The sequence below is a fragment of the Pristis pectinata genome, chromosome 3, assembly GCF_009764475.1.
Source record: "Pristis pectinata isolate sPriPec2 chromosome 3, sPriPec2.1.pri, whole genome shotgun sequence".
Classification (NCBI taxonomy): domain Eukaryota; kingdom Metazoa; phylum Chordata; class Chondrichthyes; order Rhinopristiformes; family Pristidae; genus Pristis; species Pristis pectinata.
Window position 1 is genome coordinate 87,762,678 of NC_067407.1, and position 14,534 is coordinate 87,777,211.

The 14,534-nt window shown below is 39.3% G+C and overlaps 1 protein-coding gene across 6 annotated transcripts in view; it reads left to right on the forward strand.

Moving 5' to 3' along the window:
* Positions 1–1,661: 1,661 nt before the first annotated feature.
* Positions 1,662–14,534, forward strand: part of snap25a (synaptosome associated protein 25a) — a 115,644-nt gene continuing 102,771 nt past the window's right edge. For 2 of the 6 annotated variants that reach the window (XM_052012860.1, XM_052012863.1), the window contains exons 1-2: positions 1,666–1,930; positions 11,685–11,884. The gene's annotated coding sequence lies outside the window, so the exon portion shown is untranslated. Of the gene's footprint in view, positions 1,931–11,684; positions 11,885–14,534 lie in introns of all 6 variants that reach the window. The other 4 variants (XM_052012857.1, XM_052012858.1, XM_052012862.1 and 1 more) reach the window with 3 other exon arrangements.

The following is a 14,534-nucleotide window of genomic DNA, read 5'->3' on the forward strand; positions in this document are numbered from 1 at the left end:
CATGATTTGTAGAGTTTGCCTGCCTCGATAATAACTGCCGAGTGGTGCTTCGAATGATTCTTCCAGATCATTTCTTCTGATGCCCTTTACTGAAGAATATGCTCTTCGCCATGTAATCACATTGGCGACCTATAGTTGCAAACATCTCCGCTGCCGAGCTACGGAATTTCTAGTGATCACGCTGCATTCTGTGCACGACCAGCAGTTAAAACCACCAGCAATGGTTTTATTTTCGAATTCTGCGCTGCTGGGAATGGCGATATTGCCTGTCGCTTTAAAACTAGCATTTCCAAAATTGAAACACTGGCGTCATTTCCTGAAATTATTTGTATTCGGGTCCGCGGGGAGCAGCAGTCCAATCAGGCTCCTCGCAATATCGTTATAGATGAATTATTAATAGACCCCAATTTTGCATCGGGTCAATAACTAGCCACGGGCATCCCACACATCAAATGGGATTGCACTGTCGTTCGGTGCTGCGTTGAGATATAGGGTGCAATTGAATGAGATTGTAACTAAAAGCTCTTAGGCACTCGTTTAATGTGCTCTGGGATTCGAAGAACTTCTTAGCCCCACCGTGTAATGAGATCACTGCAGAAGCAAAGTCAGTGAAGGTGGATTTGTCGGTATACTCTCCCGCCCCCATTCTGGCCCCAAAGTGCTGCAGTTAATATAGAGATGTGCGTGCTCGGGTGCCTCACCCACAAAAGCATCGGTTCGTTTCAGAGCAAGTGATAACTTTAAAATACACTGAAAATTAGAAACTTAGAAAGCAAGAAAGTGCCGGAAATACTTCTCAGTGAGTAATTATGATCTGAAAGCCAGTGTAGGGGCTTTGGGATCAGAGTCAGTGCTTTCAAAGGGGACCAGGATTGACACTAGAAGGTAAATAAATGGCAGAGCTTGGGGAAAGAGCGGAAGAATGGGACCGACAGGAGAAGCCGGGATAGAGGCAGTGGGCTGAATGATCTCTTGTGTGGCATGGTGATTAGGTAATACGATGCCGTGCTTGGAATAATTTCCCGCACTGGGGTATTAAGCCATCGAGTAGTGACGTTAGGTCTAGATGGGGGTATATTTGAAGGACTAAATTACATTGCATAATTTACGCCACGCCTTTTAACGCGAAAACCGTCCCGAGGGAACGCTAATGCAAAATGAGCAATTAACATTTCAAGAAAAGGGGATTAAGCCAAATTTTCCTTTCACAGGAAATAATTCACGGGTTGCAGCTTCAGATTATAACCACATCTGCTAAATAAATGCATTGGGGTTAGCTGTACATGGTGCACTAAGGTTTCTTGTTAAGGATTCAGACGGCGTCGGGGGCATTCCCATTCAGCTCTCCCCCCGCTGCGAAATAAATGACACACCTGATAAGATGTATTAAAACTCAGCCGCGCTCTTTTAAATCATCAAATTCCATTTGCACACATACGCATACAGCCACACACACTCAAATAGCATCAACGGGAAAAATGCAAAGCTCGGAGATCTAACGTCCATTTCCAGTTGATCTGGTCCGGTGACAGACGCTCTGAAACAAGGGGAGGAGAGAAATCCCGAGAGCAGCTGTGATGACTCAAAGCCAGTGCCTGATGCTTGTCGCTCAGCCAAGGCTATATAAAGCCCTGACGTCAAAGGCGGACATGCTCGATGGGGACTAGACCGGTTGCCATTGAAGAAAGAGAGAGAGGGTGTGGGGAGGGAGGGAGAAGACACTAATACTTGCTATATTCACACACGCACACATACACACACCACAGAAAGCGGCAAAACCAGCACAGCAGCATAATTCGTGTCCCGCCGCGGATTCCCACTATCTCTCCCTCTCTCTCTCACTCTCTCTCGCTCCCCTCTCCAGCATTCACGCCGGGTGAACCAAGCCGAAGTTGGAAGCTGAAACCACATTTTTATTTCTACAAATCAGGTAAGGAAATCCAGGCAAGATTGTGCGGCGCTTTTCCTTGTATACTCTCCTAACAGAGGTAATCCTGTTTTTAAGCTAGCGGGTGCAGTCTCTGCCAGATGGGCGCGGAATTTAATATGTTTTAGTTGAATTGCCAGCTTTTTGAATGTCGATCTCTGCATAAAATTATATTGTAACGTGGTGGGGGCAGTGGGAGATGTTGGTTGTGAACCACCACCCCTTACTCGTTTCAATTCCCTTGGAGTGAGCTACTGGCAACGGGCGGTTTCAGCACCCTGGATAGCAACACTGACAAATCAATACAGCGCTCTCAGAATTAACAAGCAAATCCCTCTGTATTTTTTTTTCAAAAACAAAATCGTCTTACAGCTATTTCACTAAAGGCACGCCCAAGATCTACTTTGAGAACCGAAAAGGAAAGAGGGATTTCGGAGCGAAGCAAAGGCAATAAATCTCCAGCAGCCCTTTCATAGTTGTTACCCAAGGCTTCGGAAATAAGAGACAAAATGTGCTCGCTGCGGGGCTGTGGTTTCGTAACAACCTTTTACTATTGGGTCCACGGTGTCTGTTTTATTTGCCTATGTTCTGTGACACTGGGCAATTTCAAGTCATTGCTCTTTGCTCTGTGCGCGAGTGGTTCTTTGTTCTTTTTTGTTTAAAGATTGTAAAACTTCCATGAGCATGCCCTTCTGATTCACGTACTGGCTTTGCGTAATTACGTTAAATGAAATCCTTCCACGTGGTTCGGTGGTTGGGGTGGTGGTGAGGGTGATACGTGGCTTGGTGTAAGTGGAAGGGGGGTGGTTATTGTCTTTACTTTGGTACTTTCCTGTGTTTTTGTCTTCGCCTTGTTTGTGTGTGTGTGTGAGTGAGAGAGAAATATGCCACGCGTTCTCTCTTTTAAAATAGAATGTTGTCTCCAGGGTCATCTGGGGTTGATGTCTTCCAGACGTGTCTGAAGAAGATTTAACAGCAAATTTAAATTCTACATTTGGAACTTAAAACGAACAGCCTCGCTTACGAACGAGAATGGCTAATCATATAAGCATCAATACTGGCTGAAGTCTCAACAATCTATATCACCGCCAAAATGTTGTTAATCTTGGGAATAATGCTGCATATTTAATTAAATGTTGTTTTTTAGATGGGGAAAAGTGGGGAAAGCAAAGGACTTTCAATTTGTAAAAGACTGTAGGCGACTTCAAATGTCCTTGGAGACAAGAAACGTAAGACAGGAAGAAACGGGAATAAGTATATGTCATACGGTCACTCAAGCCCTCTCCACTATTCAATAAGATCATGCCTCAAATCCAGTTTCTAGCCCAATCCTCATACCCATTGCTTTCAAAGATGTGTCACCCTTGAACACACTCATTGACTGAACACTCAGAATACTCCGCGTTAGAGAATGCGAAGGTTCACAAGAATTTGTTTTTCCATCAGTCCTTATACCGAGTGCGTCATGTAGTTATGAAATGTGACAATGTGACGCACCTCTTGGTATTAGTTAATTCCATGAACTCCATTTAATTCATGGAACCAAGAATAGGTATGCGTTTAAAATGTTGAGCAATGTGTACCCTCCCAGAAACTATGCCTTGCTTTAATTACAATATTTGGTTACTCTTTGTGATAACAATTACAGTCCCAAATAGTTGTGTCAACACTTGCCATTTGATTTTGCATTCTGAGCTGTCACAATGTAATTGCAGGCTCCTGCCACTAGATTGATCTGTGGAGTATTATAAAGTACCATTTTATAATAGGATCGCAACGAAGAGATTGATCTTAATTACTATTAAAGAGCTGCATTAGGAGAGAACCTTTAGTGGAACAATATGCTGCAGATGCTGGAAATATGAAATAAAAACTACTGAGAAAGCTCAACAGGTTGTGCAGCATATGTGGAGATAGACATAGTGTCAGCTTTAATGGTCAATAATTTTGCATCAGATGAAATGTTGTCAATCTGGAACTGCACATTCCCATCTGCTTTTCTCTGGAGAGCGTTGTCTGACATGCTTATTGCTTCCAGTATTTTCAGTTTTAATATAAGATCGTCTTTCATTGACCTTTACAATGAAGTTTCATGTCAGAGCTGAAATTAGTGAGAATTGATGTAATCCTCTTACAAGGTCAACTTTAATGTGAAATGCCACAGAGAGCATTGATGGCAACGTCCTTGGAGTAGAACAGCTTGCCCTCCTAAAAGGAGAATGAAGCTGAATGTAGGTAGAGCATTTCAAATAAAAATTTGTAACATTGAGAGGAAAAAAATGATTGCTGACTGCATTTTATAATCCTTTTTACCCTTTGTGGCTATTTATAAGTCTTTTAATACAATTCAGACATCTTTAACTGGTCAAAAATGTGAAATTGAACGTGTAATTGAATTCTACCTTTTTTCGAGCAAGATGTCAGTGTTACACAAGTGAACTCCTCTCAAGTTTCTTGCACACAGTGATACCATCAGTCACAGTATGACATAAGGCAAAACTTCCTTTTTTCTGTTCAGAATATCTGAACCTCAGTCTGAAGCAATCTGCACTGTTTCACTGGGAAATGTTCACTACGTGCTCATTTACTTTTTTCCTGAATGAAGTTACCAGTTTTACTGTAATTGCATTTTCTACAGTCATAAAACAGAAATTAGCTCTGCTGTTCAGATGCTTAGTCTTCGGAAGGTGGTAAGGCAATTGCTTGTTTCAGTGGTGTAATTGCTACATATTCAAGTTAGGTTTAGTTATTTTTGTCAGCCTGACGGAAGAAATCTTATTAATGTGTCTTGTGTGCCTGCAATCAACAGATATGCTTCAGAGCACAATTTGACATGTCTTGGCACATCCCTTTTGAAAGCACCGTGCCTTGCAATGGACGAGTGCATCTCTGGATAAGCAGTAAATGCTGCACATATTTTTCAATATTTAAAATATTAATGATGAGGGAATGAGCAGCTTTCTACTCTGAGATCTAGTATTATCATCAAATGTTCACAAATCAGTTGCAGCACAGGTGAATGCATACCAATCCATTCTCATTGTACCTAACACATCAACCTCGGCTGAGGGAGGGACTTACATTGGTAAAAATAATGTAAATTATTTTTGCATGTTTACAATGTAGGTATTTTACTATAGGTAAAATTGCCAGTTTCATGTATTTTTGACGCAAATTATGGGTTTGGGTTTGGGAGTGGGTTTGCTTCCATTTAAAATGGAAATGAATATTCACAAATATAAATTACTTAGGATTTTTCTGCAAACCAGCGGAGAGAGAATGGACCATTAGTTTGAAGGTGGGAAAACAATTAACTGGGGGAATGTGCACAGATTGTAGGTAGTTTGAATGTCAGTCAAGGCTAGTGCTGGGTCATCAATACAAAGTCAGTTTCTTGAATCCTTTGAATCTAATTCCTAATTTTCAAATGACTTGGGAAACCTGTGCTGCATTATCGCTCATTTTAGCAGGTAGTAAAGTTTCCACTAGTTCTGCTGAGATTTTCAAGGACAGTGCTTAAAATAAACACCTTTATGCTGAGACTGGGTTTGTACATTCAACCATATATCTTGTTACTTGACTGTTTGATGTGTGTGTTCTATTATCCATGTGGCTTTGGATCAATCTTTATGTTAAGGAGGTCTGTTATGAACATTTCATTCAGTCCCCAGACACATTCTTAAATTCTGAATTTTTACAATTTGAAGCAATACAACTCCATTTATTTTTTGATATCTGTACCTATGCAAATGAGTCAGCTTGTGAACCCATTATAACTATTCACCTCATTCGCATAGCAGTGAACTGACTTTGGGTGTGGCATTATTCTTTAAACAAAGATTGATTGATATATCATCTCCCTCTTGTGGATAAGACGTGGGGAATCATTCTGTAATGTAATTTATGTATGATGAGATAATCATAATAGTTTCCACCAGAATCCAACATTCACCAGAATGTTTTGGTGAATGCAAAAGGTAACAATATAATGCATCTTGTTTCCATGCTCATAATGCACTTCCAAATATGTACCATTGACTGTGCAAGGAATCAGAAAAATAGAAAGCAATTTCATTGATTGTCAATGTTTAACATACGAAGTTTCAAAAAGTCATGCTTTTGGATAGTTCACGAAATAATCATATATCTTGGTATGATGTGTTTATATTGTTACCTTCAGGTACCATATAAAGTAGGTCTGTGAAAAGATGAAACCTTGAGTTGGCCTGACACAGAAGCCAATAAGAATAATCCAGGGTGCCTCAGTTGAAGTGCTGTGAAGTGCCACCCTATACATCGACATTATAGCAGCATGTGACTGCAGCATGTGACTGTAGTCTGGTCTGCAGCACATACACAACAGTGTCTTATGTACAGATGAATGGCATGATGTGGGTCATAACTGGATCACTGAAACGAACATGAATTCCCTGGCTGCCTGTTTTGATGAACATTCAGCTTCCCAGTATCTGCAGAGACACACAAGTTGGAAGGGAGTTTACATGCTTCCTTGCCAACAACAACCTACCCTTCAATATGGACCTTAGCTGTGAATGTCACTGCTGGCTCAAGTTCCAATTTCCATTCTGGGAAAGTGCAATCTTCATTCTAGAATCTCATCCATATTTGGTGATGAGAGTAGAATAAAACAGATGTCTTGGCTTTGACATTCCTCAAAAACATTGGTGTGCCATCAGTCGTATTAGAACATCAACTTCTCCTCCATAAATGCAAATTTACAGACACGCTGGGATTATGGCCATGCAAACCAAAGTACAATCCAATAACTGTACTCCATTAATGGAGGAATAGCAAAAACTACACATCATGTGCTTGCATTGTTACTTTCAAGTATCACTTAAAACATCTGTGAAGGGATGAAACTTTGAGTTGCACTGACACAGAATATCCCTCCTGAGGCCCTTTTGCAGCCAGCAGAACTCACATTGGTATTCAGCTTCAAAACATAACAATAATTATTAGTGCAGTTGAGGAGCGAATTGAATCATAGTCCCAAATGTTGTATGTTATAAATCCACTTCTAGTCTGTCATGAGCTAATAGAAGTTGCAGGATGTCTATTGGGTGAGGTCAAGCTTTCATATTAGTGGCAGAAATAGGGTGCATAGAAGGTGGGAATGAAGATATAATCCCAGGTAGAGGAGGTTGTGAATTTTTTTGTGGAACAATAATGCTGCTCCTTGATCCAAAAAGGGAAGTTTCAGACTTTATTGATGGACCTGTTTCTGACTAGCATAAGATCTGCCATGACTTCCCTGCTCAGATTTTGCTTAAACTTCATTGTGGATCTCAGATGTTGTACGAAGTTGAATTCTAAGACTAAAGATTTATAATATGAGTTGGAGGGCAGTACTGATTGGCATGCAGTGCTTTATGACATAGAATGTTAGGTTGTCCATCTGATTGATAATACCATTGGGAAGTCTTAAGTTACAGGTTCCTTGAAATGGATTCTCTTTTCTCATGCACACATTCTCATGTTTTATATCTGCCTGGAGTTTGTCTGCCTCCATTTACTATATATAGTCTTTTCTATTGTCTAGAAGAGTTGTAGACATGGCCACTCTCTTCCTGCAGTCACAGACCCACTTCACAGGACATCAACCTGGATGTGGAAGCAGTGCCAGTCTACCCCTTTCTTGCTGATGTTGATCTAACATTGGGCTTTCTTAACCTTTCGCTCTTGGTTGTTATTTTTGCTCCTTCACAAGGGATGAAAGCTTGTTTGAATAACTTTTCCACCTCTTAAAAAGGTTCCTAGTTAATTGAATGGAGCAATTTAATTTTTTTGGAGGGAGCACTTTGAAAATTTCATTAACACGTCTTCTGTGAGATCACTGTCATCTTGCTCTGAACACATTCTAAATCGCACAGCTGGCATCTTCAAATGACATAACCAAATTGGCCTTACAGTATCAGAAGAAACCAGATCACCACTCAATAGATGAGTCTGTCAGGAGATTTAACAGGGTTTAGTCTGGTGGAATGGCTAAGTCCCTATGGTTACATTAATAAGGGGTTATGTACGGTGTTCCATATGCATTGAAACTGAGAAAGTTAAACAAATTTAAGTGTAAGGCTGATACTCTCGATAGCTTGTACTCTTTGTTTTCCAACTGGAGGACTCCATTGATTGGGAAAATAATGTGGAAGTGGGATAGAAAGTAAATGCTCATTTTTTTGTCCCCTATTAGAATATAGAACATTACAACACAGTACAGACCCTTCAGCCCACGATGTTGTGCTGACATTTTATCCTGTTCTAAGATCTATCCAACCCTTCCCTCCCACATAGCCCTCCATTTTTTAATCATTCATGTGCCTATCTAATAGTCTTTTAAATGTCTCTAATGTATCTGCTTCCACCACCTCTGCCAGCAGTGTGTTCCACGCACCCACCACTCTCTGTAAAAAAAAACTTACCTCTGACATCCCCCCTATACATTCCTCCAATCACCTTAAAATTATGCCCCTTCTGTTAGCCATTATCATTTTGTACACCTCTATCAAGTCACCTCTCGTTCTCCTTCGCTCCAAAGAGAAAAGCCCTAGCTTGCTCAACCTATCTTCATAAGACATGCTCTCCAATCCAGGCAGCATCCTGGTAAATCTCGTCTGCACCCTCTCTAAAGCTTCCACATGTTTTCTATAATGAGGTGACCAGAACTGAACACAATACTCCAAGTGTGGTCCAACCAGAGTTTTATAGAGCTGCAACATAACTTCACGGTTCTTGAACTCAATACACTGACTAATGAAGGCCGACACACCATACTCCTTCTTAACAACCCTATCAACCCGCATGGCAACCTTGAAGGATCTATGGACTTGGACCCCAAGATCCTTCTGTTCCTCCACACTGCTAAGAGTCCTTCTATTCTGCCTTCAAATTACTTATACAGCAACCACATTGTACAAAATATGGTTGTTCTGTTAAGAACATAGAATACAGCACTGGAGGAATATTATATTCCCCCTGTGACATTCCACTAAGAATTCTGCCAAGCCAAATTACAGCAAAAACTAAATCATTTTGGACAAAAAAGAATCAAGCATGAGGTTTTCATACTATTTGCAAATTAGATTTGCTCTTTATGAGTGCATGTAAATATCCGAATTTGAGATAAAGCTCATTCATTTCAATCCCATATTCTGAACACTCCTAAATCTTCTTATCCACATTGTTTGATGTGTCCAATAAAGCCTAATGAACATCCTCAGCCTTAAATATTTTGCAATATTTTACTTTGTGACTGGACCTATGTAGCTGAGGCTTGACATGAGTAATACATTTAAGAAATTACACATGCACAAAGACCTCATAACCCTTAATAGTTCTTGTTTTTGCTTGTTTATTTTGCTTCTGGCAGAAAATTTAACTTGACTGAGGAAAGGTCAGACATCTGAAGCCCCGGCCACTAGAAAGACAGGTGGACAAAGGGAAAGATAAAAATATATATGTTAGAAACACACAGAAAATGTAATAAAACTAGAGAACAGACAGAAAGACAGTGTGATAAATTAAAAGTGGAAATTTAATAAAAGGCAGAGAGAGGGAGGTGTGCAGAGGGAGTTATTTTGACATTGAGCTATGCTGCAACAACACAATTGGTAGTATTAATAAAAAAAATCAGCCATAACAACATCAACTTTAATTTAGTATCATTAATTTAGTTGGACATCGCGGGAGCATTATCAAACTTGGTTCTTTTATAAACACGGTGGATTAACAGTGATAAATAACTGAAAAGTCTATCGCAAGCCAATTAGGAGTTTGTTCTTTCCAAAGTTCAAGCAGTTGCTGTAATACCTCAAAGATCAATACTAATCTCTTGAATCTCTAAGTTCTATTTAATGTTTGTGACTGATAAGTTCAGTATACATCAGTTGGTCTTGTGATCATGTTTCTGCTTTAAGGTGGTAAAATGAAAAATGTGGTTAATATCATAATTTAGAATCTATTCCTGCAATATTAACAATACTCAGTTTACATTAGTTAAGGCAGACAAACCTTAGTGCAGAAAAAATAGCTCAGTGACTCTATATAACCTGTTATTATCTATTGTCATTGCACAAATACATCAGCATAGCCAATTGAGTTAGAGTTAGAAAGACAGAGAGGTGGAATGACTTGTATAAGGCTATTGAATTTTAATCTCAGTGTATTTTGTAGTACAATAAAAAAAAGTAAATATAGAGCTGAAATTATGGGTAGAGATAGAATAGCCACAGATCCTGTGACAGGATTGCCAAACTCATTCATTAATATCAACAGAAGGGTCAGAAAAGTTCATCAATAACTTCAGAATTTGAGAACTCTGTGAGAAATAAAAAACAGGGTGTTTGCCAACAATTATTACCAAAGTCAATAGATCTCGTTGAAATGTTTTTTCCCATTTCTCAGATTTGGGCAGAATATGGGTTGGAAGAGTAATGTGCTTTAATTTAGTTTTAATTGCTCTCCCATTGTTGGCTCTTCAGCTGCCTGGATCCAAAGCTCTAGAATTCACTTCCCAAATAATCCTGCATCTGTACTGTTCTCTTCATTTTAAGATGCTTTTTAAGAACCTGTTTCTTTGTCCACTCTTCTAATGTGGGTGCAGCATCAAATTTAGTTTCTTGAGATGTGTCTTGGGATGTTCTATTATATCAATAGACTATAAATTACAAGTTGTTATTGTAATCACATCTGTGAACCTAACATGCTTATAATTAAGCTAATATTACAATAATTCCTACAGCTTCCTATACTCTTGGACACTGGAGTATTAGCCCTACCTTTTCTGCTGTGTATCTCTGTTTTTTGAAGAAATTAGTAATGTAAAATGGATTGCTTTATATTGTGGCAGTGCAGAATGTGATTACTGGCTCCAGAATGTACTGATGTGTTCATGAGCAATATTTGCATGTAAAAGTCAATTACTATAGGAATCACTGTGGCATCCTCAAGGGCATAACAGGTTGTGATTATTTTTACTTGAACATTTTGATTCAAATAATATAATTCTACATTATTTTTATAAAAGTAGCTCACAGCTAACAAAGCAAAAAGACCCATTGGAAATCTTAATCTTGCAACGTTTCATTAGGGAAAAAACTTTCTTTTCAACTTTATGAAAGCATGTTGTTTTGTTATTATGTAACATAACTGGGATTTTGATGTTAACAAAAGCACAGCTGTACTCTGTTGATCCTGAAGCTCTGAAAAATAATTACATATATGGTAAGAATATTTTAATACAGCCTTTAAAGCCACAATGCACATGGTTGAGCCTCTAGAAATGCATTATATATTCACACTTATAAATCCCTGACCTAATTATGAATTCATAATGATACCCTCTGTTGCTGCAACAGCAACAACTTGCTTTTATATAATACCTTTAATGAAGTAAAATATCCTGAGGTTGTCCTCAGCTGCAATTATCAAATAAAATCTGATGCTGAATCTCATAAGAATCTGAGATAAAGCTCACTCATTTCAATCCCATATTCTGAACACTCCTAAATCTTCTTGCCCACATTGCTTAATGCATCCAAGAATGCCTAATGAATATCCAAAGCTTTAAATACTCTGCTATATTTCACTTCATGGCCTGACCTGTATAACTGAGGCATGACTTGAGAAATGCTTTCAAGAAATTACATATACACAGAGACCTCATAGCTGTCTATGGTTCCTGTTTTTGTTTCCTTATTTTGTTTCTGCCAGAAAATTAAAACTCTCACCTTTGAAGCCCAGGTTGCTGGAAAGACAGGTGGACCAAGGGAAAGAAATTGAAAATATTAGAACAGGATATCAAAATATTGGTCAAAGAAAGAGACAGCACAGCGGCATAACCAGTGGAGCTCCTGCCTCACGGTTCCTGAGACCCAGGTTCAATCCTGACCTCCGGGGGTTACCTGTGTGGAGATTGCACGTTCTTCCTGTGACCAGGTGGGTTTCCTCTGGGTACTCAGGTTTCCTCCCTCATACCAAAATACCTGCACAACATGTCAGGCCTCTTCGCATTTGCACTCCTTTAAAATTGTGTTTGGCTACTGTAGAATGTCCTTAGTGTGTAGATGAGTGGTAGAATCTGGGGGAAATTGATGGGAATCTGGGGACCATAAGAAAATGAGATTACCGTAGGATCAGTATAAATGGGTGTTTGGCGGTTGGCATGAACTTGGTGGACCAAAGGGCTTGTTTCTGTGCTGTATCTCTAATTCTATTCATAAGAGAGTGCAGATTGGAAGAAATTCATTTAGTCTATTGAGTTTGAGCTGGTTCTTTTAAAGTGCGATCCTGTTAATTCCATCACATCACCTCACTCTTTTTCCTCATGAAGTATTTGTATACTTTTCTCTTGAAGGTTACAACTGAATCTACATCTCACTATTGAATCTGCATCCACCATATCAACAGACAGTGCTTTCCAAATCCTCATTACTTGTTGCATAAAAATGCATTTCCTCATTCTACCTCTGGTTGCCATCTTAAATTTGTACCTCCTGAATTTTGACCCTCTAGTCAATGAAAACAGTTTATCCTTATTTCATTAAACTGAATTGCACACAATTTTGAGTATCCTTATCAAATCTGTCCTCAGCGTTCTCTGCTCAGAAGCTAACAACCCGATCTACTCCGTCCATGTAACAGTAACCTTGGAAGCATTCTAGTAACTCACTTCTGTATCCTTTCCAATCTCTTATTCTTCCTAAAGAAGGGGCCCAGGGCCCAGAATTGAGCACGATAATCCATCAGAGTCAAATTAGTGTTTTATACATTTTTATCATGACTACCTTTGATTGTGGTCTTCACATTTATTTATAAAGCTTTTCACCTTATTGTGTGCCTGCACTGCACTTTCTCTGTAACTGTAACACTTCATCCTGCATTATGTTATTGTTTTCCCTTGTACTACCTCAATGCACTGATGTGATGAAATGATCTGTACGGATGGCATGCAGAACAAAGTTTTTCACTGTACCTTGGTACATGTGACAATAATAAACCAATTTACCAATTTAAATTTAAATTTACCAATTTACCAATTTGAAGTCCAAGATCCTGGATGGTTTATTAACTGTTTTGCTAACCTGTCCACCCACTTCCAAAAATACCTGCACGAGCTTGTCAGATCTCTTTACATTTGCATCCCTTTAAAATTGTATCATTTTGCATTTTAGATCTTTATATATTCTCCCTATCAAAATCTATCACCTCACACTTTACTGCTTTCAATTTTATCTGCCATCTGTCCACCTACGCTACCAACCTGTCTGTGCCTTCTTGAAATTTACTGCAATCCTTCTCACTGTTTACTATATTGCCAAGTATTGTGTCATGTGGAAATTTTAAAAGTATGTGCCATGTCCACAGAATCCAAGTCATTGAGGTAAATATCATAAAGAGTAGAGGCCCTAGAACTGAATCGAGGTCCAAAAATGACTATTCACCACAGCAGCGTTTCTATCCCTTAAGTCATTTTGAATCTATAATACTGCTGCCCCTTCTCTCCCATGGGCTTCATTCTGCCACGAAGGCTCGCACTTGTTTTTCTTACAACATAGACGGTGGCCCACTGTGTCCATGCCAGCTCTTGGAGTATTTCCATTAGTCCCATTGCCCCATTTACTTCCCTGCAACCTATTCTCTTTATGTAATGCTTTATCAAAACCTTTTGTGAGTCTGTGTACATAGCACAACAGCATTGCTCCCATTCACCACCTTCTTTACCCTACCAAAAGAAAAGATTGATGTCATGAATCTTGATTTGCTCTTAGTAAATCTATGCTAGCTATCCTTCATGAGTCTATATTTTGTCTAGATGGGTGTTAATTTTCTCTTGTGTGTTTGTTACTAAATATTTCCGCATTACCAATGGGATAGTGGGTCGACAGGAGGAGGTCAAGAGGGTCTTCAGGCACTTGGTTATTCTGGCTGAAGCAGTTGCAAATGTTTCACCCTTGACATCAGGACTCACTTGTTGGGCTCTGCCATCACAGAGGATGGGACGTTCCTCCCGTTAGCTACAAATTATTTATCACTATTTTTAAGTCTGCAGAGATTTCATCTCATGCACTGGCTACAGCATGGGTTAATTCTACCTTCCCCATGCTGAACCTAGGCCTTTAGGTACTTTCTGTAATCACACTTAATTCTGTACTGGTTCTCTGTATGGCTCAGAAAGAGGCCTTTTGCTCCACCACATCCATGCTGACTTTTTCCCCATCTATACTAATCCCATTTGACTGTATTTGGACTGCATACTTCAATAACTTGCCCATTTAAGGATATGCCTAAGTATCTTTTAAACATAGTAATTGTATCTGATTCCATCACCTCCTCTGATAGTGAGTTCTGGATTTTAACCATTCTCTGTGTAAAGAACTTACCCCTCAGATCCCCTTTAAAACTCTTTCCTCTCATCTTAAACCTATGCCCTCTTGTTTTTGATACCCCTACCAGAGGATAGCCCAAATTCCAACTGTCCTGCCCAGTCCACTGTAGATCTTTAATTCACTTTTTAATATTATATCTCAGTGCTAGATATTCTGTTGAGTTATGTTAATTCCTCCTACAGTTAACTTGCCATGAGGAC